We start from the raw sequence: 25,390 nt of genomic DNA, 5'->3' as shown, positions 1-25,390 counted from the left end.
CCCTCCTCCTCTCCCCTTCTGTTTCTTCTTACTCCCTTTCCACTCTCCCCATGCTCCCAATTAGCTTAGGGGATCTTGTCCCTTTCCCCTTCTTGGGGGGACCATGAATGTCTCTCTTAGGGTCCTCCTTGTTTCCTGGCTTCTCCAGCAGTGTGGATTGTAGGCTATTTCTTTGCTCTAGGTCTGAAATCCATATATGAGTGAGTACATACCATGTTTGTCTTTTTGTGACTGGGTTTCCTCACTCAGGATGGTTTCTTCTAGTTCCGTCCATTTGCCTTCGAATTTCAAGATTCCACTCTTTTTACTGCAGAGTAGTACTCCATTGTATAAATGTACCACATTTTTCTCTATTCATTCTTCAGTTGAGGGGCATCTAGTTTGCTTCCAATTTCTGGCTATTACAAATACTGCTGCTATGAACATGGTTGAACAGATGTTCTTGTCGCATGAATGTGTATGGGATTATCTATTGTTTGTGTTTATATGGCTGTAGTTAACATTCTTGGTTTGGAGTTTTCCTACTATTACTTCTGTATAGCTGGCTTCGTTGATAGATATGGTTTAAATTTGATTTGTTCATAGAATATCTTTTTTCCATGTTAATTGAAAGTTTTTCTGGGTATAGTAGTTTTGGCTGGTCTTTGTGGTCTCTTAGAGTCTGCAGCACTCATGTGGCTTTTAGAGTCCATATTGAGAAGTCAGGTGTAATTTTAACTATATTTTTTCTTGTAGGCTTCAATATTTTTTTCTGTGTATAATGTGTTCTTATTTATTGTGTTTTTTAAAATAAATTTTTCATATACTGACCAGTCTCCCCTCCTTCCTCTCCTCCCATTCCTTCTCCCACCTCCCATCTACCCCTGCCCTATCCACTCTTCCGCTATCTCTGCTCATAAAGGGACAGGCCTCCCATGGGAGTAAAAAATCATGGCATATAAAATTGATGAAAAACCAAGATCCTCTCCATGCTTCAAGGTTGGGTCAGGCAACCCAGCATGAGGAATGTGTCACAAAAACTAGTTCAAGCACCAGGGAGAGATCATGATCCCACTGCTAGGAGCCTCACAAATAGATCAAGCCACACAGCTGTCACATATATGGGAGGACCCAGGTCTGTCCCATGTGGGCTCCTTAAAGGATGGTCCAGAGTCTCAGAGCTCCCACAAGTTCAGGTCAGATGTCTCTATGGGTTTCACTGTCATGATCTTGACTATATGTTGTGTTATTCTGCTGGTGTCTAGAGATCTGGGTGTGAGTATAGGTCTTGGTGCCAATTTCTGTGGTCGGTCTTTGTTAGATGGGGATTTTGTTTTTTGGTTTCTGTTTATTCTCTGGTCTTATGACCTGTGTGGCCCCTGGTTGAGCAGGGGGTCTCCACCTGAGTTGGAGGCTGGACTTCTGGTGGCCAAAATATATGGAACTAGAACAATTCACAAATTTGCATGTCGTCCTTTTACAGGGGCCATACTAATCTTCTCTGTTCCAATTTTAGCATATGTGCTGCAGAATCCAGCAGTGCAGGAGATTTTTAAGACATGAAATCTACCACCAAAACAGGTTAAATTTCACTGATTTAGATATAGTCTTTCTATGAAAAGGCATGCTTTCAGCTCACACATGTACCGTGTCCTCAGGTGCAGCATAAAGCATGTCCAAGCATCAAGATATCACAGAGAAAACAGGCCTGATCCTTCTAACTTTACCAGAAATGAGCACTCAGTAGTGTTTCTTGCTCCTTATTCCCTTTAAGAGTTTCCATTAACACGATTCTCTTTCTTGTTTAACAAGAGTTCAGAAAAATACCCTGATTTTTCTTTGAAGTGCTGGCCCCTGAACATGTTTCCATGGGACAGATTGTCTGAATAATTTCCTAGTATGACTTTCACCAAATATAATATTCATCTTTTCTCAAAGGAACACTCAGTTTCTGGGAAGTTAAATGAGTTGGGTTAATGGAGAATGATTCATTCATCAATTAATTGATTCCTTTAGAAAACAGCATTGAATACTAGCTAAATAATAGTCTGTTGTTAGGTAAAAAATATCTCTGATTTGGTACCAGTCTTAGTTGGGATTTCTTTTTTTTTTTTTTTTTTTTTTTTTGCTTTGTTTGAGACAGCGTTTCTCTGTGTAGCTTTGGAGCCTATCCTGGCACTTGCTTTAGAGACCAGGTTGGCCTGAAACTCACAGAGATCCACCTGCCTCTGCCTCCCAAGTGCTAGGATTAAAGGCATGTGCCACCAACGCCCGACCTTTAGTTGAGATTTCTATTACTGAGATGAAACACCCAACCAAAAAACAAGCTGGGGAGGAAAGGGTTTATTTGGCTTACACTTTAGCATTGATGCTCATAACTGACAGGAATTCAAACAGGGCAGGATCCCGGAAGCAGGAGTTGATTCAGAGTCCATGGAAGGAAGCTTCTTACTGACTTGCTTCCCCTGGCTTGCTCAGCCTGATTTTTTATAGAACCCAGGACCACCAGTCTAGTGATGGCACCACCCACAATGGGCTGGGCCCTCCCCCCATTGATCAATAATTGAGAAAATGCATTACAGTTGGATCTCAAGGAGGCATTTCCTCAACTGAGGCTCCTTTCTCTGATGACTCTAGCTTCTGTGAAGCTCACACACAAACCAGCCAGTACAGTACCCGACTCTATCATACATAAAGGTGATGCAGGCAGCATGCCAGGGTCTAGGCATCTCTTGTTTCCTTCATAATCTGTTTATGAGAGTGAAGTTGCCCATTGTTTCATTCTATTCAATGTGCTATAAGTTTTCTATAATAAAAGCTTCTAAAAATAGCCTTGTGTCAGAGTTGATTGTTGTTACTGGGAATAAGCATTACATTCCTCCGAAGGGAAATCAGTGGACTTTGTAGACACACAGAGGCTTCCATCTGGAGATGTCAGACCAGTGGATTTGTGATTTCATCATTCCTCCACAGAATCAATTTCCAAGGGTCTCTGCTCACCAAAGGGGAGACATAGTAAGACATACAAGACAAGACAGCAGAGCTGGGTACAAACTCAAATTCAACAACATCTGCATTGTTATTCTCCAAGACCGCCTCCTGCTCAGTGGTTTCCAGGACTGCATGTTATCCCTTAGTCCTGGCTGCTTTCTTTCCTGATGGATTCTGTTAAGTTTATTTCCATATTTTCCTACCTTTGGATCATGTTATGTATCTGAAACAAAGTAGTCCAAATTTTCATTCATATTTCTATCCCAGGTCAGATCAGTTCTCACTTCTGTTTCAGGATAAAAGAAACAAAACACCTGCAAGTCAACAACAGTGAAAGTATCTTAAAACTAGTGGAATTAGAATTACAGTGAATGCTCATTTCAGTTTATGAATTATTGAAATAAAAAAATCTTTTATGACTTTTACAAAAAAATCTCATATGAGGGTTAAGAAATGAAACAAAATTTAGGAGTCAGGTGTCAAGGACATCACAATAAAACCCACTGAACCAACTGACCTGGTATCATAGCAGCTCACAGAGACTGAATGGACAACTAGGGAGCCTGCATGGGACTGCATCCTTGTTACAGTTGTGTAGCTTGGTCTGCTTGTGGGACTCCTAACAGTGGCAATGGGGCTGTCTCTGACTCTTTTACTGTCTTTTGGGACTGTAAAGACACTGAGTCCCCTTGCTCAGGCTTGATACATGGGGAGGTACTTAGTCTTACTGAAACATGATATACCACTCAGGGGACACCTGTCCTTTCCTAAACAGAAACCGAGAAATGGATTGAGGGATGTGAACACAGGGAGTGGAATAGGGAGACATTGAGAGGAAAGGAGGGAGGGAAAACTGTAGCCAGGATTCTAACTAATTAACTAATTAATTATTTTACATTTAAAGAGAAATGAGTTGTGTCTATAAGTTATTTCACCAAATAAACATAATCACTTTGTACATTTTATGACCTATATGACCTACCCCCAATGAGAGTAGACTGCTCACACCACTCACACCCCTCAAACCACTCACAGCTCTCACACCTCTCATACTGCTCAACCCTCACATCCCTCACACTGCTCACACTGCTCACACCCCTCACACCACACATACCACTCATACTACTCACAACCCTCAAACCCCTCACACATCTCACACTGCTCACACCCCTCACACCCCTCACACCCCTCACACTGCTCACACTGTTCACATACCTCACACCCTCACATCCCTTACACCCCACACACTACTCACATTGTTCATACACCTCACACTGCTCACACTGTTCACATACCTCACACCGCTCACACCCCTCACACCGCACACACCATTCACACTACTCACACCCCTCAAACCACTCACACCACTCACACTGCTCACATTGCTCACACACCTCACACCCTCACACCACTCACACTGCTCACAACTCTCACACCACTCACACTACTCACAACTCTCACACCACTCACACCACTCACACCACACACCCCTCACACCCCTCACACCTCTTACACCGCTCACATACCTCACACCCCTCACACTGCTCACATTGCTCACACCCCTCACACTGCTCACACCTCTCACACTGCTCACACCACTCACACAACCCCACGACCCTATACTCACATCCCTCACACTTCTCACACCCAAGAGTTATCTCAGTAAAGAACAGGGCTTGGGTCTTTAGAGTCTTCCTCTTGGTCAGAGGCTTTGCATGGGAGAAGCCATGAAGGGGAGTTGCCAGTGAAGGCCATTAATGCCCCCTGATAATCAGAATCCCTCTAATCCATATAATAGCTGTCTCTACCCTATAGATTTTGACTAGGATTTTCAGAATGTGCAAGGTTCTTAGAAATTTCTATTTTTATTTCTTTTTAAATATCTTGCCAAATATTTAAATGAAAGACTTTTATGATAAAATAATTCTAGTAACCACTACTCAGGAGCTAAACTACTAAACATCCATAATATCAAATATATTTAATCCAAATATATAAAATCAACATGTATCAGGACATGTCTGTGTCCCAATACCAAATACTATGTGGGGATAACACTATGTGGGGAGGTTGACATCAAGGACCCCAAAACACACAGGGGCCTGACTTTTGTGTAAATGGGGTGATAGAGATTCCCATTTTTATTTATTATCTTTCAAAGGAATTCTGAAAGAATCTCCAACAAATAAAAATGATTGAAGTGAGTTTATGTAGGAATAATATGAACTTATCTCCCTGGAGACAAAGATAAGAAATGAGACTTCACTCTTTCCTATTTCATCTATTTTAAAATAGGAAAATACATCAATCTGAAAGTATAATGTACTCATTGGGCTAGGAATATCTTTTAACCAGCAAATCCTTTTATTGTTCCAGCAAGACACAACAGTCCCTGCTTCAGTACCCTTGAAGTTCTCACCATGAAACACTGACACATAAACTCCAATGCATAAGTCCTTTAAGGCTTACCAGGGAGCCAGTTATTGTATTGTAAATTGCAAACTTCTATAAACTAAGGCAAAAGTGACCCCTCCTTGATGCCTCTTCCTGATTAACTTTTTTAGGCACATATATTTTCTCACAAATAATAAAATGTTAAAAATAAATCTTATGTATCTTAATTGCTTAGTCATTTAATACTTTACAAAATAACTTTCTAGAAATATTCCCCTCATAATGTGTAGAAATCCTCCTTTTGTCACATTACAACAGGTGCTTTCTCTTGTTTCTGGGGTTTAATATTTCCAGAAGAGAATAGAGGAAACCAAGATTGAGCAGAGGAAAAGGTCTAGCTTCAATGGAAATCTATACCAAAGGAACCTCTGGACAAAACCAGACTGAGAGGCAACATCTTTATCTGTGCCTGCAGTGCGGGCTTGCTACATGTGGAAAAGGGCAGGGATCATAACCAGTCTGAAATCACGCTCATGTAATGCATCAGAAGGTCTTGCTAAAGCTGTTTGAAAATGATTTCAGGAAACAAACAATGATGGCAGTGATACTCCTTATAAAATTTTATAAAAATTCTGCAAAGGTCTTCTTTTAAGCATACCAAAACTATTTCAATATAGGTGTTTAATATTTTCACATTTATCAAAACCTACTTTCCAAGTTATTGTTGACCAAAATAATCACAATTCTCTTAAAATTTTATCCCATCATTAACAACAGATAGTCTGCACTGCTTTCACCAGCGGATAATGATTTATTGTTATGTGTATCGTCTAAAAATAATTCACTACCCAAAGATGAAGTGATGTGAGCTCCCTGTAACTATTACATATGTAAAAAGAAGTCTAGATTAATGGAAGCCAAGCATAAAGCAATTTCAGAATCCTGTTGTGTTCACAATGATATAATTTTTTACAAAGTAGTAGAAGGCGCTCTCATATTTAGAGAAAATACATTTACCAGTAAACCATTTGGGGGGAGTACTCTTGTACACAAGGTCTAAAAGACAAACATAGAAAGCAGACAGCTTGCATAAGAATACAATGATAATGAGTATTATAAATTGTAGACAACCTTTCTTATGGCTTAAGGAAATGGATAAATGTTGGTGAAATTTCAGATAATGCTATTCTCAACAAAATCGTGAGCTTGACAAATTCAAAGACCTTGCAATGTTTAGTAAGATTAAGCGGTCGGCTTATGTGTAGCATGAGCCTCAGTGTGTAGCTCAGGGCAAATACTCAGCTGTTGGCTGTCATTATTATTATTCTTACATCCTTCACACAATAACTATGGCACTGCAGAGTACATGGAAATTTCTCTCCAAACAACTGGAAACTGAATTGCTGTAACAGAGTTAATCTTTTACAACATGAAAACAAACAATATGGAGGCAATTATAAGCATCCTATCAAAGGCAGGGAAGACTGTTAAATGAAAATACAACCACTAGCTTTTATTTTCAATCAGAGGGATATTTCTACTGTAAATTACATGGCCCTTCGAGTTTTTATTTGATTTAATAAGTAATTATTAATATTTAGCAGATAGAGAATGATACAAGCATGCTCTGTGTAGTGGTCAAATCAAGGTTATTACATATCTATCACTCCAAACATTTATCATGTCTTTGTAATTAGGTACCTACAAAAGCATGTTTTCTGGGTATTTGATATTTGAAATGAATTGTTGTTAAGGATAGCTGGTATACTTCTATATAGGATTGTCACCTTATTTGGCTATACTTACAGTCGTCATAAGCAAAATCTTATGTGTTTTCCATCCTCTTTCCCCTTCCTAGTCTCCAATCAGTTTTCTACATTACATCTCAGGAATAATCTATACATATGTGTAGCTTCCACATATGTGAAAATTGACATTTGTCTTCTTGTGCTTTTCTTATTTCACTTAAAGGTGATGTCTTCCAGATTCACCCATTCTGCTGCAAAGGAAAGATTGTGTCTGTTTTATGGCTGAGTAGTCTTACATGCCTGTCATGACTTTCTTTGTCCGTTCACTAGTGGAGGAACACTGAAGTTGTTTCCATTTCTTGGCTACTGTGAATACTGCTACAATGTATCAAGATATGGAGTTATCTCTTAGACATGCTGATTCACTTTTCTCAGCATGAATGCCCAATGTTGAGTTTTCTTGCTAACCAGGTTGTTGATTTTTAGCTATTTTGAGTAGCTGTTTTCCATATGACTTTCCTAATGTGCATTCCCACCAGCAGTGTAAGGTGGTTCCTCATTTTCAAGTAATCAGTGGCATTATTTTTGTTGTTGTTTTCAGTAACAGCCCTTTGGATTAAGTTGAGATTTTATTTCACAGTGGTTTGATGTGCTTTCCTTATAGGATTAAGAATAATGAGCTTTCCTGGAATACATGTCTGTGCTATACATTTCTATGTCTTCTTTCGGGCATGTCAACCAAGGTCTCTTGCCCATTCTCTTGCTATGCGTTTTTTGCTAATCAGTTGTTTTTATTTAAATATCTGTTCAAATTCTGGTTTGTAAGTAATTCTCATGTTCTACATTTGTTTCTTGATTTTTATGATTTTAATGCAGACAATTTTAATGTGATGAAATCTCACTTGTTTATTTCTGATTTGTTTCCTAGATTTTCGAGGTTTTATTACAAAATAACCTGTTATTAACAAAATATAAAAGTATTTTACTCTGTAAATAGTTTAATATATGCAATGATGAAATCTCAAAAATGAAAACTGCACATAAAAATGTTTATATGCCTTTGATGTACTGTCAAGTTTCCAATGTTTTCAATCATGTACCTTTAATTTGGTGAAATGATTTAAAAATATAGGAATGGGTTGACAGGACAAAACACAGATCTTAGAAAAGAACTTCTAAGCTCTCATTGACTAAGGGATGCTCTGTTTAGTCTGTTATTCAGTTAAATTTTTCAGGACGAACACAGATCTGAGAAAGCCGGGAGTTTACTTGTTAAGGGCTTTGCCATTATCACTTGTCTACAGAGGGCAGCAAAGAGCTTTGGTTCAAAGACCAGCAGGTTGGGTAGGCACTTCTTAGTGGCTGTTTCCACAACATTTTAAACACTGTGAGAAGTGTCAGTGTCAAAGTTCAGCTTGCTAAACTCACAATGATCTTGTTTTCCACAGGAGCATCAGAGCAGGGGCCAGAATCAGCTGCTTCGCTGAGATCACTAAAGACAAATCAGAGCTTTCAGTGTGGCCACCATTTCAGTGAAATTGTGCGAGAGCTTGTAATAGGAAGGTGCTTTTGTTTAGAGCAGAGTTTCACAAAAATACCTCAAAATAAGTTATTTTCAAATTCTCTTGAATATGGATTATGATATGTTATGAAATTATGAACTAATGCCCTTTAATAATGATAACCAATGTTTCCCATTATTGCTACTCCCTATTTCCACATTTTTCTTTCATCATTTATGACATTAAAAAAATACAAAATGTATCCAGGAGTCCACCAGCCACCTGTATCGGAGTACTGATTCATAGACTCAGATGAGGCTTGGTTTTCTGTGGAGTTTACCTCGAATTTGGTTAATCTGTAGTGGGTCTCTAAGGTCAAGATTTGTAGAGTAGAAAGAAGGAAATCATGTCAGGGCAGAAGGAAAGTGCTAACTGCTACACAGATCAAGCCCAAAGGATGGCCCTCCCGAGTTCTCATATATTAGGCTACAAGGACAAGTTCTAGTTTTCCCATCTGAGTCTACAAGTGAGTGTGGGCTACTCCAGCCCCAAGTGAGACCTTGGGCAAGACCCAGGCAGTTTCTACTAAGACCCCAGTTCTATTTTAAAGGGATACTTGAGTCCAAGTCCACTCTGTTCATTTGCAATATAAAGTTGTCAGCACACATTATGCTAAACGTGAAGGGATAACAATTGCTTATATTGCAAGCTTTGCTATCTTATGCAGGATTAACCTATTAATTCAAGTTTAATGGGGAACCATTATCTTAGCAGATTTGTTAGCTTCTGAAAATTCTGGCTCCTAGCAGGTGAGGCAGAAGATGAATCAAAAGAACAGAAGTGAACACTACCTCCAAGGTTTACACTCAGAAAAAACTCTCCAGCACAAAAGAGGAAGTAGCTAGGGGGTTGCTTAATTGTACTTAAATGAACAGTTTACAGCACCTTCAGGCATTCATTTTTCAAAGAAGCAATTTAGATAAAGAAAACAAACAAATGTGTTAATTTGAAGCCATTCTAATCTCTTCATTTAAGGAACTCCTTAGAGAACCACAGTGTGGCAGGATCAGAAGGGCAGCAGGGAGTTGGGAGTTGGGTTGGTTTCAAAGTAAATGGAACTCTTAGTGTGAGAGAAAGAGTATTCAGTTATTTAAAATGTGTGGACAACCAGAAAAATGAATATAAAGAAGAAATTTTTAATTAACCACAATCTCCACCATGTTTCAACTCAAAGAATAAATCACTGTTTACTGACTTTCTTCCAATCATCTTTCATACTTAAAAGAAGAAAGTTTTGATTCAGCTTATTTTGGTTATAGACTGATTTTTTGTATTCCATTAAAATGTATTCAAATGACAACATGCATTTACTGCAGGTCGCTCTGCTAACAGCGTGCAAAGCATATAATTAGCATCATTATAAGAAATATTAAGAATAGCTGAACTAAGGTGCATATTTCAAACTATTCCTTTTGGAGAAATTTTATAAAACGGAATTACTGGGTCAAAGAAAAATAGCATTTTAGGGCCTGGATACATTGCTGAACAGGAAAAGTAAATAGTGTGTACCAATTTACATTGCCTCCAATAATGTGTCCATCTTTTTTTAATATTTCTTACAAAATTTGATAAGGAAAGAACTATTTTATTGCCTTCTATCCTAAATTTCTAATGAATGCAAACATTTCCATTCAATTGCACCCTCTGTTCTGCAATGGTCTAGAGCGATGGTTCACACCTCCCTAATGTCCTGACCCTTTCATACAGTTCTTCATGCTATGCTCACCCACACCTTAAAATTATTTTTGTTGCTCCTTCATAACTGTAATTTTGCTACTGCTATGAATTGTAATGTAAGTATCTGTTTTCCAATGGCCTCTGTGATTCATGATCCACAGGCTGAGAACTGCTGGTCTATAGTTATAGAATCAGTGCATTTAAAATTGATATGTAAGTACTGTTTATATATTAAGGCTCCTTTCATCTCTGTTGAGAATATTGTGCTGCAATAGCTTATCCCTGTTTGCAATGTTCCTTCACTTTTGACTACACTCTAAGCCATAGACTTTAGTGGAGAGACTTAGTCAGTGACCCTTTCTCTTTGAGATTGACTTTTGGAAACATCAACTATTCTTTCAGGGCTGGCATATACACGAAAATTTGCTCTAGTGATTTTGTTTAGATTTTGACACACCTTTTTCCGTGTCTTCTTATTCACCCAAAGGGCAGAATATACTTAATTCATTCCTTATCCATGTATAACAGAGGTATTCAATTTTTTATTTTTATTTTAGCTTGTATTAAAGAAATGCATTTATATAATAATCCAGAATACATGATCCATATAAACACTTTCATATGTACATGTAACTGAAATAAACTAATACAGACTATTGGCATGCCTCTTTGATGTCCCATAACTAAAAGTAAAATTCTATTGCAAAAGACACCACACAATCAGGCTGCAAAAGAAAAACAAATCAGTCTTGTGTTGATGAAGACTTAAGTGATCCCTGCTGGCCAGCATTTTTAGTGCAGAAAGGTACTGTACAGGTTGCTAGAGGAGAAAAGAAATGAGTGGTCTAATCCAAGACTGGACCCTACATGCTACCAGACAGTCAATGTGTGCCCACTGGGGCAATGGTAACAAGACTGCTTAGGGGGTATCCAACTGCTCTTTTGATTAGATTTCAGGTCTGTTTCATAGAGGGGAGTTCACACCTGTTACTGTAAAAATGGTCAAACTTATAGCTCAGGGAACACGAGATAGAAAGAATATAAGGACAGTAAAATGGGGAAAGTGATGTCAAGTGATGTCCCCTGTACATGACACATAGGGACTCACAATAGCTGTGGTTGCTTACACAAGATATGACAAAGATAAAACTTATCTAAAACTCCAGCAGGGAATGTGGAGGAACACCTGAGCTATCTCTAACTGAGGAGCTATATTAGCTTATGGCTTCTATTAGAGTGGAGTCACTTTCCTTTATATGTGGGGCAACTGTTGGGTTGGCTACACCAGAGTTGATGACCCCAGGCCATGAATAAATGGGCAACACTGGACTCAATGAATAAGGAGCACATGAAATATATTTGGAGGTTGATGGGTAGATACAATCAAGAACCAACGTACACATGTACAAAAATTTCAAAGCATAACTAAGATTTATAAATTTTGCTCCATAGGTGCTGGGTTTTGCATAAAATTACATTAAAATTTTAGTTCTAGGACACATTGTAAGATTTTCCCTAACAAGTCCATTCTATACCAATATAAATTTTCAGATTCAAATGTGTTATTCAGTATTCCAGCACTGTATCAAATGCCTAACTAGAACAGCTTCAGAAAGGGGAGATTGATTTGGATTCTCAGTTTTGGAGTTTTCTATGTTTGACATATTGACAAGTGTATGGGTCTGTGGCAGCACACTCTATCATGGTGAGAATGCATGGTACAGAAGCCTGGGTCATTTCATGGTCGGTGGTCAAATTTATCCCCTTCAAGGGGAGACTCCCAGTGACCTGAGAGCCCTCATTGGCTTACCTTTTAAATGGTCCTCCACATCCCAACTATGTCAAGTTGGGAAATACTCTTTGACAAAAAGCACCAAGAGTTCATTCACATGAGCAACACCTTCCATTTTGCTGTGGGAGGGACACACTGTGCTGTTTGGAAACATTTCAGTGCCAATCTCTGTGTGTATTAGGGAGCTCATTCCATGATTTATAGGTTTTCTGTGAAATACATACATACATACATACATACATACATACATACATACATACATACATAGTGGCATTTAGTTTAAACCAATGCACTATTCCCTTTGAGTGTTAGCTTGTTGGAATCAACTCTAAAAGTTATATGCCATTAATATCATAGTTTGCACAGGCATTTAATTCCTCCTTTGGACTTTTACTTGTCTAATAAGGTGTCCCTGGTGTTTCTTGTCTTTTTACAAATGCTGTCATTTTTTAAAGTATATTAGCTACCAAAGATGATAGAAAGTACCTCATTTCTATTTTTAACATTAATTTCAATGTCTCAAATGACAACGTGAAGGAAAGAGTTATCTTATTGTAGTTTAACAATTCATAACATTGATCTATCTGGCTTATAACTTTCATTGCATTCTCTGTAACCCACCCTTATCTTTTTAATTGTATAATTCTGTTTCAAACTTCCTTTTCCTATTTCCATCTGCTCCTTCTTGCCTTCTACAAATAGGACAGAGTGAATCAACTGGTGATTGACTACAGCTGTGTGGTTTAGGAGCATAAGGTTACTTGGTTGTAAATTGCTGGGGAATATGTGATTGGACAAACACTGAAATTATTAACTTGTATTTTATTTAATTTTTGAGACAGGATGTCATGTAGAGCAATTTGACCTTGAACTCACTATGTAGCTAAGAATGCCCAGGAACAGTTCCTCCTGCCTCTACCTACCTTTCAAGTGCTGCTATTACAGGTGTGTGTCTCTCTACCCAGATTTTATAGTACATAGTGGACAGGCACTCTTCCAACTGAGCTGCATCATAGCCCTTCTGATCTCTAATGTTCTGAAGGCAATACTAAGGTATTGATGACACACCTGCAATAATGTGAACGTGAGGCACAACTTGAAAAGGCCAACATTTCCCTTAAAATTAATACTTTAGAATCCAAAAAGTAGGTGTGTCCAGGCATTTTGGAATCTGTGAAAGTAACTGACAGTTTGGAATACCATCAAAAGCAAGAAAAACTGTTTTGTTGTTGTTGTTGTTGTTATGCTTTGATTTTAGGTGGTATCAGTAAAAACTAAGGTGAATTATTTTTAAACTTATCATCCACGTTTACTTAATGAAAACTTTACAGAAACAGTGAATAATATGCATGGAATTGTGAAGTGTGGTCTCTCTCTCTCTCTCTCTCTCTCTCTCTCTCTCTCTCTCTGTGTGTGTGTTGTGTGTGTGTGTGTGTGTGTGTGTGTGTGTGTGTGTGTATTGCTTGTGCTAATATATTTTGTTATAAGAAAAATATAAACAAATTTTTGGTTGCAGGTAAACTGGGGCCTAACAAAATTTCAAATTTTGTAGCTCTAACTCCTTGTTCATTATAATATGACCCTTAGAAACAAAGACATTGTAGATACAATTATTTAAGATGAAGTCATGGTGGGATCAGCCTCTAATCCAATACAAGCGATATTCTCCAAAAAGTCAAGATTTGAACCCAGTTGGGTACATGGAGGAAATGCCATAGAATTGTGGGACCATGGTGATCAGAAAGTTGGAAATGAACCTGGAAGAGAGCCTTCCTGATCATCTCCAGAGAAACATAAACCTTGATTTCAGGTTTCTAAATTCAAAGTGAGAAAATACATCCCTGTTTTCCCCAACACACAGTTTATGGTATTAGCAGCCCAGTAAGCTAATGTATCCTACAACTATAACAAAAAAAATTGACAGATTTTATTCTTGAAAAGCAAATATAAAACTTATGATGGTTTATGATGTACACTGGGAACACACACACCATAAAATGAATTATAGATAATTGTTCTGCAATCACAAAAAGAGGTTAAATGTTAGGCTACTAAGAATGTTGTCAATTATTTTCATTTGAAGTACAACTCATTTTCTTTCATGGAGTTTTATTTTAATTAAGGATCAAGTTGTTCAAAATGTTCCCTCCAAATCCCTTGTCCTATCTGATAGGCTGATAAATTTGAATATTCTAAGTGGTACAATTTTAAAAATCTCCATAGTGTATTTTACAATCATGATTATTTTTGTAGACAAGGGATTTTGAATTAAGTAAGCTATGAAGTAGGTAGTCTTAATTATATCCATTTATAACATTGAACATTAAACTGCTGTTTATCTGCAAGTTCAAGGCACAGTATGCTGTAGATAATAAAATATTTTCTATGTTATTTAAAACATGAACATATATCTTACTGTAAAATATTCAAATAAATGTCATCATTTGACTTTATAGCACATGTTGGGAATAGATAGTACCTCAGAGTTACATTTGAAAAGCATTTAAAAATAATTTCTTTGTTCATGGCAAGATAGTCCACCAGTTAACATGGGGCTCTTGCAAAGGACCATGTAACTCCAGTTCCAAGGGATCCAATGTCATCTTCTGACCTCTAGGGGAGCCTCATGCACATGGTAGATGTTTATACATGCACATAAGGCACTCATACCCATAAAATAAAAATAAATAAATCTTCAAAATATAATTTTAATGATGGATAACTGTTTTCTCTTTAAACTCTGGTCTTCTAGCTTTTATGTAATGTCTAAGTAATGGAAATTAAATTTTGAATAAACACAAATTGCAGTGGGTATAAGTAACCTAGGGAAAACTGCAGAGACTTTTGTGAATGTTTACTGAGTGGTTTCTGGGTATTCAATCTAGTAATATAAAAATTCAAATGGCAGGGCCAAAAAGATGCCTCAGTAGGTAAACATGGTGCAAAGCAAGCCGGATGATCTGTGCTTGATCACGAACCCCACACTGCAAAGAAAGAATCTACTCTAGATAATTGTTTTCTGACCTCCATCCCTGCCCCATGACACACACATGTGCACACACATGCACACACATGTACTTAGGAATAGTCACCCTTCCTGGAAGTTTTAATTGGATTTAAAACCTGCAGATCTCCAGCATGCTTGGTTGGCAGTGTGACTGGGGTTGGGTATGTGTTGTAATCTTGTAAAATGCAGTTAAAAGTCCCCTAAATAGTCATAGGAAGGTTTCATGAACTATACATTTATTTTTTGAGCAAAATAAAATAGAAAAATAGTAAAAATGTGCTTGATAAATACTTCAACAAGGGATCAGCCATGGGCTAGAAAGCCCACCCATCAGGTCTCTACTGGGTGCTGAGGGACTGGCTGTGAACAGGCCAGTAGCTTTCCAATGGCAGTGAGGTGGGAGACATACACCTCTGTCTTTGGTATTAGAATAATAGTCAAATGAAACTTGAAAAGTCTTCACACTAATAAAAAGAATCCTTAAACATTATGTGGTTGAATATTTTAAAACATACTATTCTAAAGTTTTAACTATAATGATTGGTAATTTGGGGAGACGAATTTTTCTAATCATCACATTAAAATTTAAAGAGAGACAACAAGAATCTTTTTTCTTTCTAATCCCTTGCATTAAAATGCACACTATCCAGACTTTGGGGAACCTCCATGGAAGGCCTTACCCTTCCTGGGGAGTGCAAAGGGGGATTGAGTGGAGGGCTAGTGGGGGGTGGGGAAGGGGAAGGAGAGGGAGAAGGGATTGACATGTGAAGCAAGCTTGTTTCTAATTTGAACTAATAAAAATAATTTTTAAAACACACACTCTATTTCCCTCTTTCACTATATTAATGAGCAGCAACCCTAATTACCTACAAGTGGTCCAGCGTTCAAGGAGCTCCAAGGAATAGCAGCATCAAAGGAGATGCAAAGGGACCAGAATAAAGGGGGGAAATAGAACAAAGATGGAGATGGAGACTGTGTAATTCCGATGATAACAAAATTAAAAGGCTTCTAAAGGCAAAGGGTACCAACGGATGATAAGACTGTTAGGTGGAAGATTGTCCACACATTCAGGAGGCTCACCACCACTGATTGATTGCTGATTAAGCAGGGGCAATTCTAGCTTGTGGATAAGGCCATCTGACTTATGGACCTCCTGCTGATATAGAACATGAATCAGTCACTGCCACTGAACATGAAATCTTCCAAATATTTAAACTGAGTTTTTGTTTGTATTTTGACTCAATTCCTAACATTATGATGCAATGAACCAGACAAATGTACAACACAGGCCATTCCAAAATCAATGCCATGTGCTCATGGAAAAGGGCAGGGTGGTGGTTCCAGATCAGGCCTGCAGGAATGTAATGAAGCGCTGGATGGCATCTGAAAACAGGTTCATAATATAAGAAAAATAGCTAAAACTTTTTTCCTCAGATTTTTTATTTAAATTAGAAACAAGTTTTGTTTTACATGTCAATCCCAGTTCCCTCTCCCTTCCCTCCTCCCCTGCCCCCCAGCAACCCCTGACCCCATCCCCTTTCTGCTCCCCATGGAGGGTGAGATCTTTCATGGGGGGATCTTCAAAGTCTCTCATATCATTTGGAGCAGGGTCTAGCCCCCCCCCCCGCCCCGTGTGTGTCCAGGCTGAGAAAGTATCCCTCTATGTGGACTGGGCTCCCAAAGTCCATTCGTAAACTAGGGATAAATACTTATACACTGCAAAAGGCCCCACTGATTGCTCAGGCCTCCTCACTGACACCCACAGTCAGGTAGTCTGGTTCATTCCTATTCTGGTTTCCCAGCTATCAGACTGGAGTCCATGAGCAACCCCTTGTTCAGTTCAGCTGTTTCTGTGGGTTTCTCCAGCCTGGCCTTGTCCCCTTTGCTCATCACTCTTCCCCTTCTGCAACTGGGTTCCAGGGTTCAGCTCAATGTTTAGTTGTGGGTGTCTGCTTCTGCTTCCATCAGCTTCTATATGAAGGCTCTAGGATGGCATATAAGGTAGTCATCAATCTCATTTTCAGGGGAGGGAATTTAAGGTAGCATCTTGACTATTAGATTGTTAGTTGGTGTCAACCTTGTAGATCTCAGTACATTTCTCTTTAACCTATAATGGCTCCCTCTATGATGGTATCTCTTTTCTTGCTCTCCTCTATTCTTCCCCTAACTTCATCTTCCTGCTCTCTCATGTCCTCGTCTCCCCTTCTCTTTCTCCTAACTCCCTCTACACTGCTTCCAATTTTCTTAGGAGATCTTGTCCCTTTCCCCTTTTCTGGGGGACCATGCATATCACTCTTAGGGTCTTCCTTGTTTCCTAGCTTTTCTGGTGGTGTGGATTGTAGGCTGGTAATCCTTTGCTCTATGTCCAAAATCCATATATGATATATGAGTGAGTACATATCATGCTTGTCTTTCTGTGACTGGGTTACCTTGCTCAACATGCTTTTCTTCTAGTTCTATCCATTTACCTGGGAATTTCAAGATTCCATTTTTTTATTTTTTATTTTTTTGGTTTTGGTTTTCTGAGACAGGGTTTCTCTGTGGCTTTTGGAACTAGCTCTTGTAGATCAGGCTGATACACCACCAACGCCTGGAAAGATTCCTTTTTTTTTCCCCCACTGGATAGTACTCCATTGTGTAAATGTACCACATTTTCTCTACCCATTCTTCAACTGGCTGTTACAAATAATGCTGTTATGAACATGGTTGAACACATGTCCTTATTGTATGAATGTGCATCTTTTGGGTATATGCCTAAGAGTGGAATTGCTGGATCTTGTAGTAGACTGATTCCCATTTTCTTGAGGAACTTCCATACTGATTTCCAAAGTGCCTATATGAGTTGACACTCCCCCATTAGTGGAGAATCATTCCCCTTTCTCCACATTCTCTCCAGCATAAAATGTCATTGGTGTGCTAAAACATATTTTAATGACAATTAATATTAACATATATTAATGAATTATTGTTAATTTTCTTAATTTCATAAGGGTACTGAGGGCTATAGGAAGTTGTCTTTAAAAAATAAAAGGTGAAGTTTTGATGGTGTCTACATAACACAATAGCCACAGCTAACCAGGAAAATTCTTAATTAAACATTAGCTTGTGTGAGGGTTCACACAAGCATGCACAACCAAAGCAATGAAAATCAGGATTAAAAATCTCTCTAGTGATGTAAATGTAGTCACGCACCATACACATATCTCTGAGTTTTATAATGCTCTTTTGTAGAAGGCGGTGCCAGGAGAGGGTCTGTTAATGTCTCTGTGATGCTCAGTGAGATAGATATGTCTGATTAGACTGGAGCAGGAAGCAGCTTCTCTTGTCCAGAGACTGATTAACTGTCTCAGAATGGATTAAGAATGAAACCAGATGTGAAAAAATGGAATGATAAGAAATTACTTACACATCTCTTGGAACAAGTTAGCAATTAAGATAAAGAAAAAAATGGCCAAGCATTGGTGGTGCAGGCCTTTAATCCCAGCAGTCAGGAGGCAGAGGCAGGGGGATCTCTGTGAGTTTGAGGTCACCCTGGTTTACAGAGAGAGTTCCAGGACAGCCTCCAAAACAATACAGAGAAGCCCTGTATTGAAAACCCCCAAAAAAAGATAAAGAAAAAATGAGTTTAGAAATCAAAGGAAATGTGGATTAGTGTGTGTGTGTGTGTGTGTGTGTGTGAGAGAGAGAGACTCTCCTTTATCTTACTCTCATTTTAAGAGTGAAGAAAGGATTTTTGGTCCTGATAGGAAAGTTTATAGAAAGAAGAGTGGAGAAAGAGTACAGGGGACTGTTGCAGGGTTTTTGAAGTTATATGAAGTATGAATAAGACGCAAAACAAAGGGAAGCGCAAAGGAATTTTCCCAGACTCAAGTTTTGAATACCCCAGTGCATGGTCCTCCCAAGCGTCCTCCAAAAGATTTACATAATTCAAATTCTCTTTTCTGTAAAAGGAACCCGTAGGTCCTTCCAAACTCTCATAGACATGAATGGTACAATATTATTAAATAGGAGCAAAAAGGTTTGAAGTATTTGGAGGTATGAAATTGAGCAAATGAGAGAATTATCCAGAAAGCTGGCCAAAACACAGGTGCTCAAGTGGAATTCCATCTGTACTTTATTGATGATGGAAACAGGATTTATGGGCAGCATGAGTTCCCAGCATCTGGACCTCTTAGCTTTACTAGCACCAGGTTTTAAGACTAAGATTTTTCTCTGCACCAGTACGAACTTTCTGTTAGACTCATTTGTAGGCCTTAGCAGAGATTTTCACCCTGTCCTGTTCAGGGATGTGAAAATATTCATCTTCTGGATTCATGGAGCAAAATGTAAAGGAGAGCTTGAACTTACCCATCAACAACATTTTTGTTTGTTGAGGTTGAGTTTATCTACTGTTTAATAGGCACACTGGAGTGCTTTTGATGTCAAAACATAAAGAATATGTTTATTAATCCACAAATAATCACAAACAGAAAAACGCAAATTAAGCAACATAATTTCAATATATCTTGATTTGCCACATCAGGAGTCTGGAGAGCTATTGGCTAAGTTCTTTCTAGATCTCACTGGGCTGAGATAAAAGTGTTTCCTGGGGTTTTGAGCTCATCAGAGGCTTGGCAATCTTCTTCCAATGTCCCCAATTTCAGCCAATCTCATTCCTTGTGATTGTAAGCTGAAGTCAATGTGGCCTTTCCTTTTTAAAACTGTAATTGTTAGCTGGGCAGTGGTGGCACACGCCTTTAATCCCAGCACTCGGGAGGCAGAGGCAGGCGGATCTCTGTGAGTTCGAGACCAGCCTGGTCTACAAGAGACCAGGTCTCTAACATGGTTGCCACCAAACATAGATTTTTCATGGGCTCTAAAGATCTGAATTTAGATATTTATTCTTGCACAGAAAGTAAAGTACTCACTGAGTCATCCCTCCAATGCAGCTCCTGATTCTTGCTACCTATCATGTTTATCTCTAGAGGCTCAGCTGTCTTCTACAAATATCTGTCTCTACAGCATGGCAGTTTCCTTCCTCAAGGCTAAGTGCAACTTTCTTAAGCAATCTTAGTCTGTCTTGAACAGTATGACATCATCATCTAGTGTCTTGGGCATTTATGCTATGACAAAACCAAATGTATATTAAACTCCATCATAATCATGGTCCTTCCCACATTCAGAGAGCAGGTGTGGTATACTGTGGGCATATCAGGGCCCTCTTAGAATTCCATCTGTGGGAAATGTTATCTACCAAGTTACTTTTTGGCATTTTGCAGTTGAGGAGATCTGAATATTTTCTCATAATTGCATTTCAAAAAAATTTGATATTCAAACCTGTACCAGTTTCCCCAGATGCTTTGTTCTATGCCTGTTCTAACAATCAAGAAACACACAGGACAAGCTCTCCATTCTCCCCGAAACAGCAAGTTTGTTACCTGTCTTTGATCTGACTGTAATTGCCTTGTTTGCTAATGTTTCTTCTCATTTATAGAGCATCCATAATCATTTTCCTTTTGGAGATTATTATCCTCTGAATATGCATATTTCTGTAAATATGTATATTTCTGTAAATATTCAGCTCTGCTTTGTGGAAGTAAACAAAGATCCCATCTGGCAGTTGAACAGGACATGAGCTTATAATTTAGCATTATGTTAGATTGTTAAAAGGGCTGTGCCTCCAATAATAAAGATTCAAACACTATGGGGAATATGTGTTTGTGGCTTCGGTAGGTGATAATTATGTTGTCAGCTTGAAAAGTGAAAATCCAACCTCTTGAACTCGTGTCTTGGCACATAGGCGAAGGATCTGATTTTAAAGAGAGAGACATTGTTATTCAAATGTTTCTTTTGCAGTCCTAAACATCTTTGCTCCTTTACAATTTTTTATTTTTTTATTATTATCTACTTTTTAGTCTGGATATGCAGGTTGAAACAGACACCCCTTAGGATCTCAAATCTGCAAGTCTAGCAAATGTACTGAAGAGTTTTCTTAGCGGTGAAACGCAGACCAGATTCGAAGACACTGCCAAGGGCTTTCACAGTAGGCAAACCTTCAAAAGTCAGGAGATCTCTATTAGGACAAAGTCAGGATAAAGCTGTGCTTCTGCTTTTGTTGATCTTATGCTTTGCAGCAAATATGTCCATCGGTAGAGTTTATATACTCAGAGGGGACACGAGGCCTGCAGAAAACATCCATCCTAATGATGCACAGAATCTACAAGGTTCTGTGTAGTGTGGAGTATCCATTGTGACAATGACAAAAAGATAGGCTCTCAGTTACTAAATGGTGTTTTCTAGAAAAATGGAAAAGCTTTTCCTTGTGGAAAACTTTGCAGCTAATGTTTTCAAAATAGAAAAAAAAAAAAACTAAATACAAAATTGACAATTGACCTGATGATCAGAATACAGCAGGCAGTTTGGTTTTGAAAAACATCTCACTCAGGAGCAGAAGCAACTTCCATTTCCTGTTCAAAACAAGCTCCCGTGCCCCTAGCTGCATATTACACCCAGAATAAGCCTTTAAATAGTTCACTGTGCTTCTTTACCTGCCCTTGAACCTTGGATTTCCCCATAATATGTGCCACCTACCTCAGTCTAGAGAATTCCACATCTTGTCACACTTCTGCTGATTTCAGGTAACTTGAGTTTCTTAAGGAAGATCAAGGCCACTTGTGCCCAGGACGATGGGCTCAAGGACCAGGGCCCTCCCATCCAGCTGTCATTGGATGTCAGAGACATGCCATGTAAAGATTCTAATAAGTTGATGATACCAAAGACAGATGGTGATTTGAACATATTATATAGAGTCAACACATTTCCCACATTTTCCACAGGTGGACCAGGCGGCAGACTGAAAATGATTGAATGAAGCCATGTAACAAAAAATGATTTGATCAGGCAGAATAGACATCGTGCCACGGGTTAGCTGTGAGGTGACATTTGGAGGGGAAAAGGAGCAGCAGGTCATTTTAGACAAGCAGGTAGAACATCGGGAGAAAGCCCAAATGACAGCTGAGACCAAAGAGAAAATCCTAATAGGCCAGGGATGGAGAGATAAACATTTTACAAGATTTGAGGAAGCCACATAGAGTTTGAGTCTGCCTTTGTGTACCATCCTACTTGAAGAAATGTTAATACCAAGTAAGAGCTTCCATGGTGATTATGGTCTGGCATTTGTAGTCTTTTTCTGAAACGACTACACTTGGTTTTCTTTTCTTTTTCTTTTTTTTTTAAATCAGTGATACTGATCACTTGTCTGGGTTTAGCATTTGTTAGCAATTCTAGGTGATGCCCTTCCAATTTGTTTGTATTCACTGTAGTTTGAAGAAAGACTTTCCTCAGAGACAGTCAAAATAAGATCAAATGTAATCAAATTTGTAATAAAATAACATTCTTCAACAGCCAGGAAAGGAAAGCTTGACGTGCAAATGTCATCCAGCAAAGTTGATATTTTAAGCTGTCTTTGCTCTTTTGTGAAATGATGAAATCAAAACTTTTTTGGATCATTGCAATTCAGTAACTATTTCATTGAGTACTTTTGAAATTGCATTGGAAAGGTACAAATGGAAACTTTTATCTGATGGGAGATAAGCTGGAACTAACTTTTACCTGGTGAAAAATGCCCAAAGATGATACACAATGGGAAGGAGATGGAACCAGCCCAGAAATCCATCAAAAGAATGGATAAGGAGAACATGGTATATATACACAATGGGATTTTACTCAACTATTCAGGATATTATGTAGGAAAATGGGTGACTCTGCAAACTATTATAGCCAGTGAGGTAACAATATTTAGAAAGGCAGAATCCTGTATTCTTTTTACATTCATATCCTGACTTCTGAGGTTTGTGTGTATGTAACAAGCAGTGTGGGAGCAGATGTAGACAGAGGAGGGAAACCAAAGGCATTGAGGACCCAAAGGGCACATGCTAAGTGAAAGCAGAAAGGACCCAAGGGGGAAGTGACAGAGGCTAGCTGAGAAGGTAGGGGAGAAGCAAAGAAAGGAAGCTTACTTTGAAAAACACTGTATAAAAACAGAACAAAACAAAGCAATTCTTTATAAACTAGTTAGTTGGACACAGGAAAAGATTAATGATAATTGTTACTAGCATAATATTTTTACCAATAAGATAATTAAACAGAAAAATAGCAAAAGAAACTATCTGCAAACTGCACTCTCAGGTAAGATAAATGAATTTTATATTATATATGATAAATATGTTTCATGAACAAGAACATGCAGGTATACATTAGCAAAAATAATTAATAGTATATTTAAAAGCTGTTGCTAAAAGTTATTGGCCCAATGTGACATATACAACTATTTCTTTTATGAGTTTGTCGTTTTCAATTTTTAAATGTCACTTTATGTGTGTGTCTCTGCCTGGGTGTATGCATGTGCACCTAATGTGTGCCTGGAGCCTCTAGAGGCCACAAGAGGACACTGCATCCCCTGGAACTAGAGTTTCAGATAACCATGTGCTGTCCTGTCAGTTCCCACACTTGAATCTGTTTCTTCTGTAAAAGTAGCAAATGCTTCTAACTGCCCATCCATCACTCCAGCCTAATCTCCTGTTTCTTAATTGTTCATGTATGCATTTTAGGCATGTGTGCTGGATCGTTTTATGTGAATTTGACAAGGCTAAATTCATCAGGGAGGAGGGAACCTCAATTAAGAAAATGTCTCCATAAGGTCAGGCTGTAGGCAAGCCTATAGGGCATTTTCTTCATTAGTGATTGACGGAGGAGGGACCAGCCCATTGTGGGTGTGACATCCTTGGGCTGGTGATCCTGGGTTTTAAAAAAGCAGATTGGGCAAGCCATATGGAACAAGCCAGTAAGAAGCATTCCTCCATGTCCTGGTTCCTGACATGTTTGATTTCTTTCAATGATGAATAATAGTATAAGAAAAATAAACCCTTTCCTACCCAAGTTGCTTTACACAATGGTGTTTCTTCATAGCAAGAGTAATCCTAATAAGGACAGGCATGAAAAATGCCAACTGGTACTTTTATATACCAAACACCCAAGTCTGGTGTGAGCCTGTATCTGTTATATTCTTTTTCGTCCTACCTCAGGTGGAGTCCGCTAAAATCTGATTCTTTAACTTTTTCAAACTGACTGTACTTCTTCATTCTCTCACTCCTATTTTTGCTTACCTCCGTGCCCTGCTACCTCCCACGAAGCCTCACTTTCATACAGATGGATGCATTCTTCCTACCTTCTTCTGCGTGTATCCTTATAGAACTCACTGGTACAGAGGCCTTTTCCATTGTCTCTCTGATGTATTCTGATCATGCTGCTGCGCAATCCATTGTGTCCATCTGTTTTTCTTCAAACACCTACCACAATTTTCAGTTCTTAGTTGTTGACCAAACAGCTTTATTTTTGCCCTTGCCACACCCTGGTGCATTAACTATGAGCTTCTCAGGGGCAGCTCTAGCCTGTTGTCAACCCAGAGATAGGTGGGCAGTCCCTGAAGAAGAATGTCCTGTGTGACTAGAAGTTTTTAGAGACATGAACAACAAAAGGCCCATGGAGCTACTACATTTCAGACACATAATGTTTCTTTTTTATCATTTTTTATTTGAATTAGAAACAAGAATGTTTTACATGACAATCCCAGTTCCCTTTTATCTCCCATACTCCCCTACCATCCCCCAACTAAAATCCTACCTATCACATATCCTTTCTTCTAATCTACACCTGACTCAAACTTTCTGCTCCCTCATGATCTCTGCATCCTTCCTCTTCTTCCCTTCTCATTTTCATAGCTCCCTCCCCCCTCTTCCCCTGCTCTCAATTTGCTCAGGGGATCTTGACCCTTTCCCCTTCTCCAGGGGACCATGTATGTCTCTCTTAGGGTCCTCCTTGTTTACTAGCTTTTCTGGCAGTGTGGATTGTAGGCTGGTAATCTTTTACTCTATGTCTAAATCCACATATGAGTGAGTACATATCATGTTTGCCTTTTGTGATTGGGTTTCTTTTGGTCCATCCATTTTCCTGCAAATTTCAAGATTCCATTGATTTTCTCCGCTGAGTAGTACTCCATTGTGTAAATGTACCACATTTTCTCTATCCATTCTTAGGTAGAGGGGCATCTAGGCTGCTTCCAGTTTCTGGCTATTACAAATAGTGCTGCTATGAACATCGTTGAACAGATGTCTTTGTTGTATGAATGTGCTTCTTTTGGGTATATGCTTAAGAATGGAATTGCTGGATCTTGTGGTAGACTCATTCCCATTTTCTTGAGGAG

General features: G+C 38.6%; 1 protein-coding gene and 1 non-coding gene across 2 annotated transcripts in view; one reads left to right on the top strand and one right to left on the bottom strand.

Annotated features, from left to right (window-relative positions):
- The window catches only part of Magi2 (membrane associated guanylate kinase, WW and PDZ domain containing 2), a 1,367,305-nt gene that overhangs the window by 275,991 nt on the left and 1,065,924 nt on the right, over positions 1-25,390 (top strand).
- On the bottom strand, positions 1,418-1,519 carry LOC113833172. The gene has a single exon (XR_003480726.1). It is a non-coding gene; the product is annotated as a U6 spliceosomal RNA (small nuclear RNA).

This window comes from Cricetulus griseus, assembly GCF_003668045.3.
Source record: "Cricetulus griseus strain 17A/GY chromosome 1 unlocalized genomic scaffold, alternate assembly CriGri-PICRH-1.0 chr1_0, whole genome shotgun sequence".
NCBI classification, from domain to species: Eukaryota; Metazoa; Chordata; class Mammalia; order Rodentia; family Cricetidae; genus Cricetulus; species Cricetulus griseus.
This window is presented reverse-complemented; position numbering and strand designations above follow the sequence as displayed.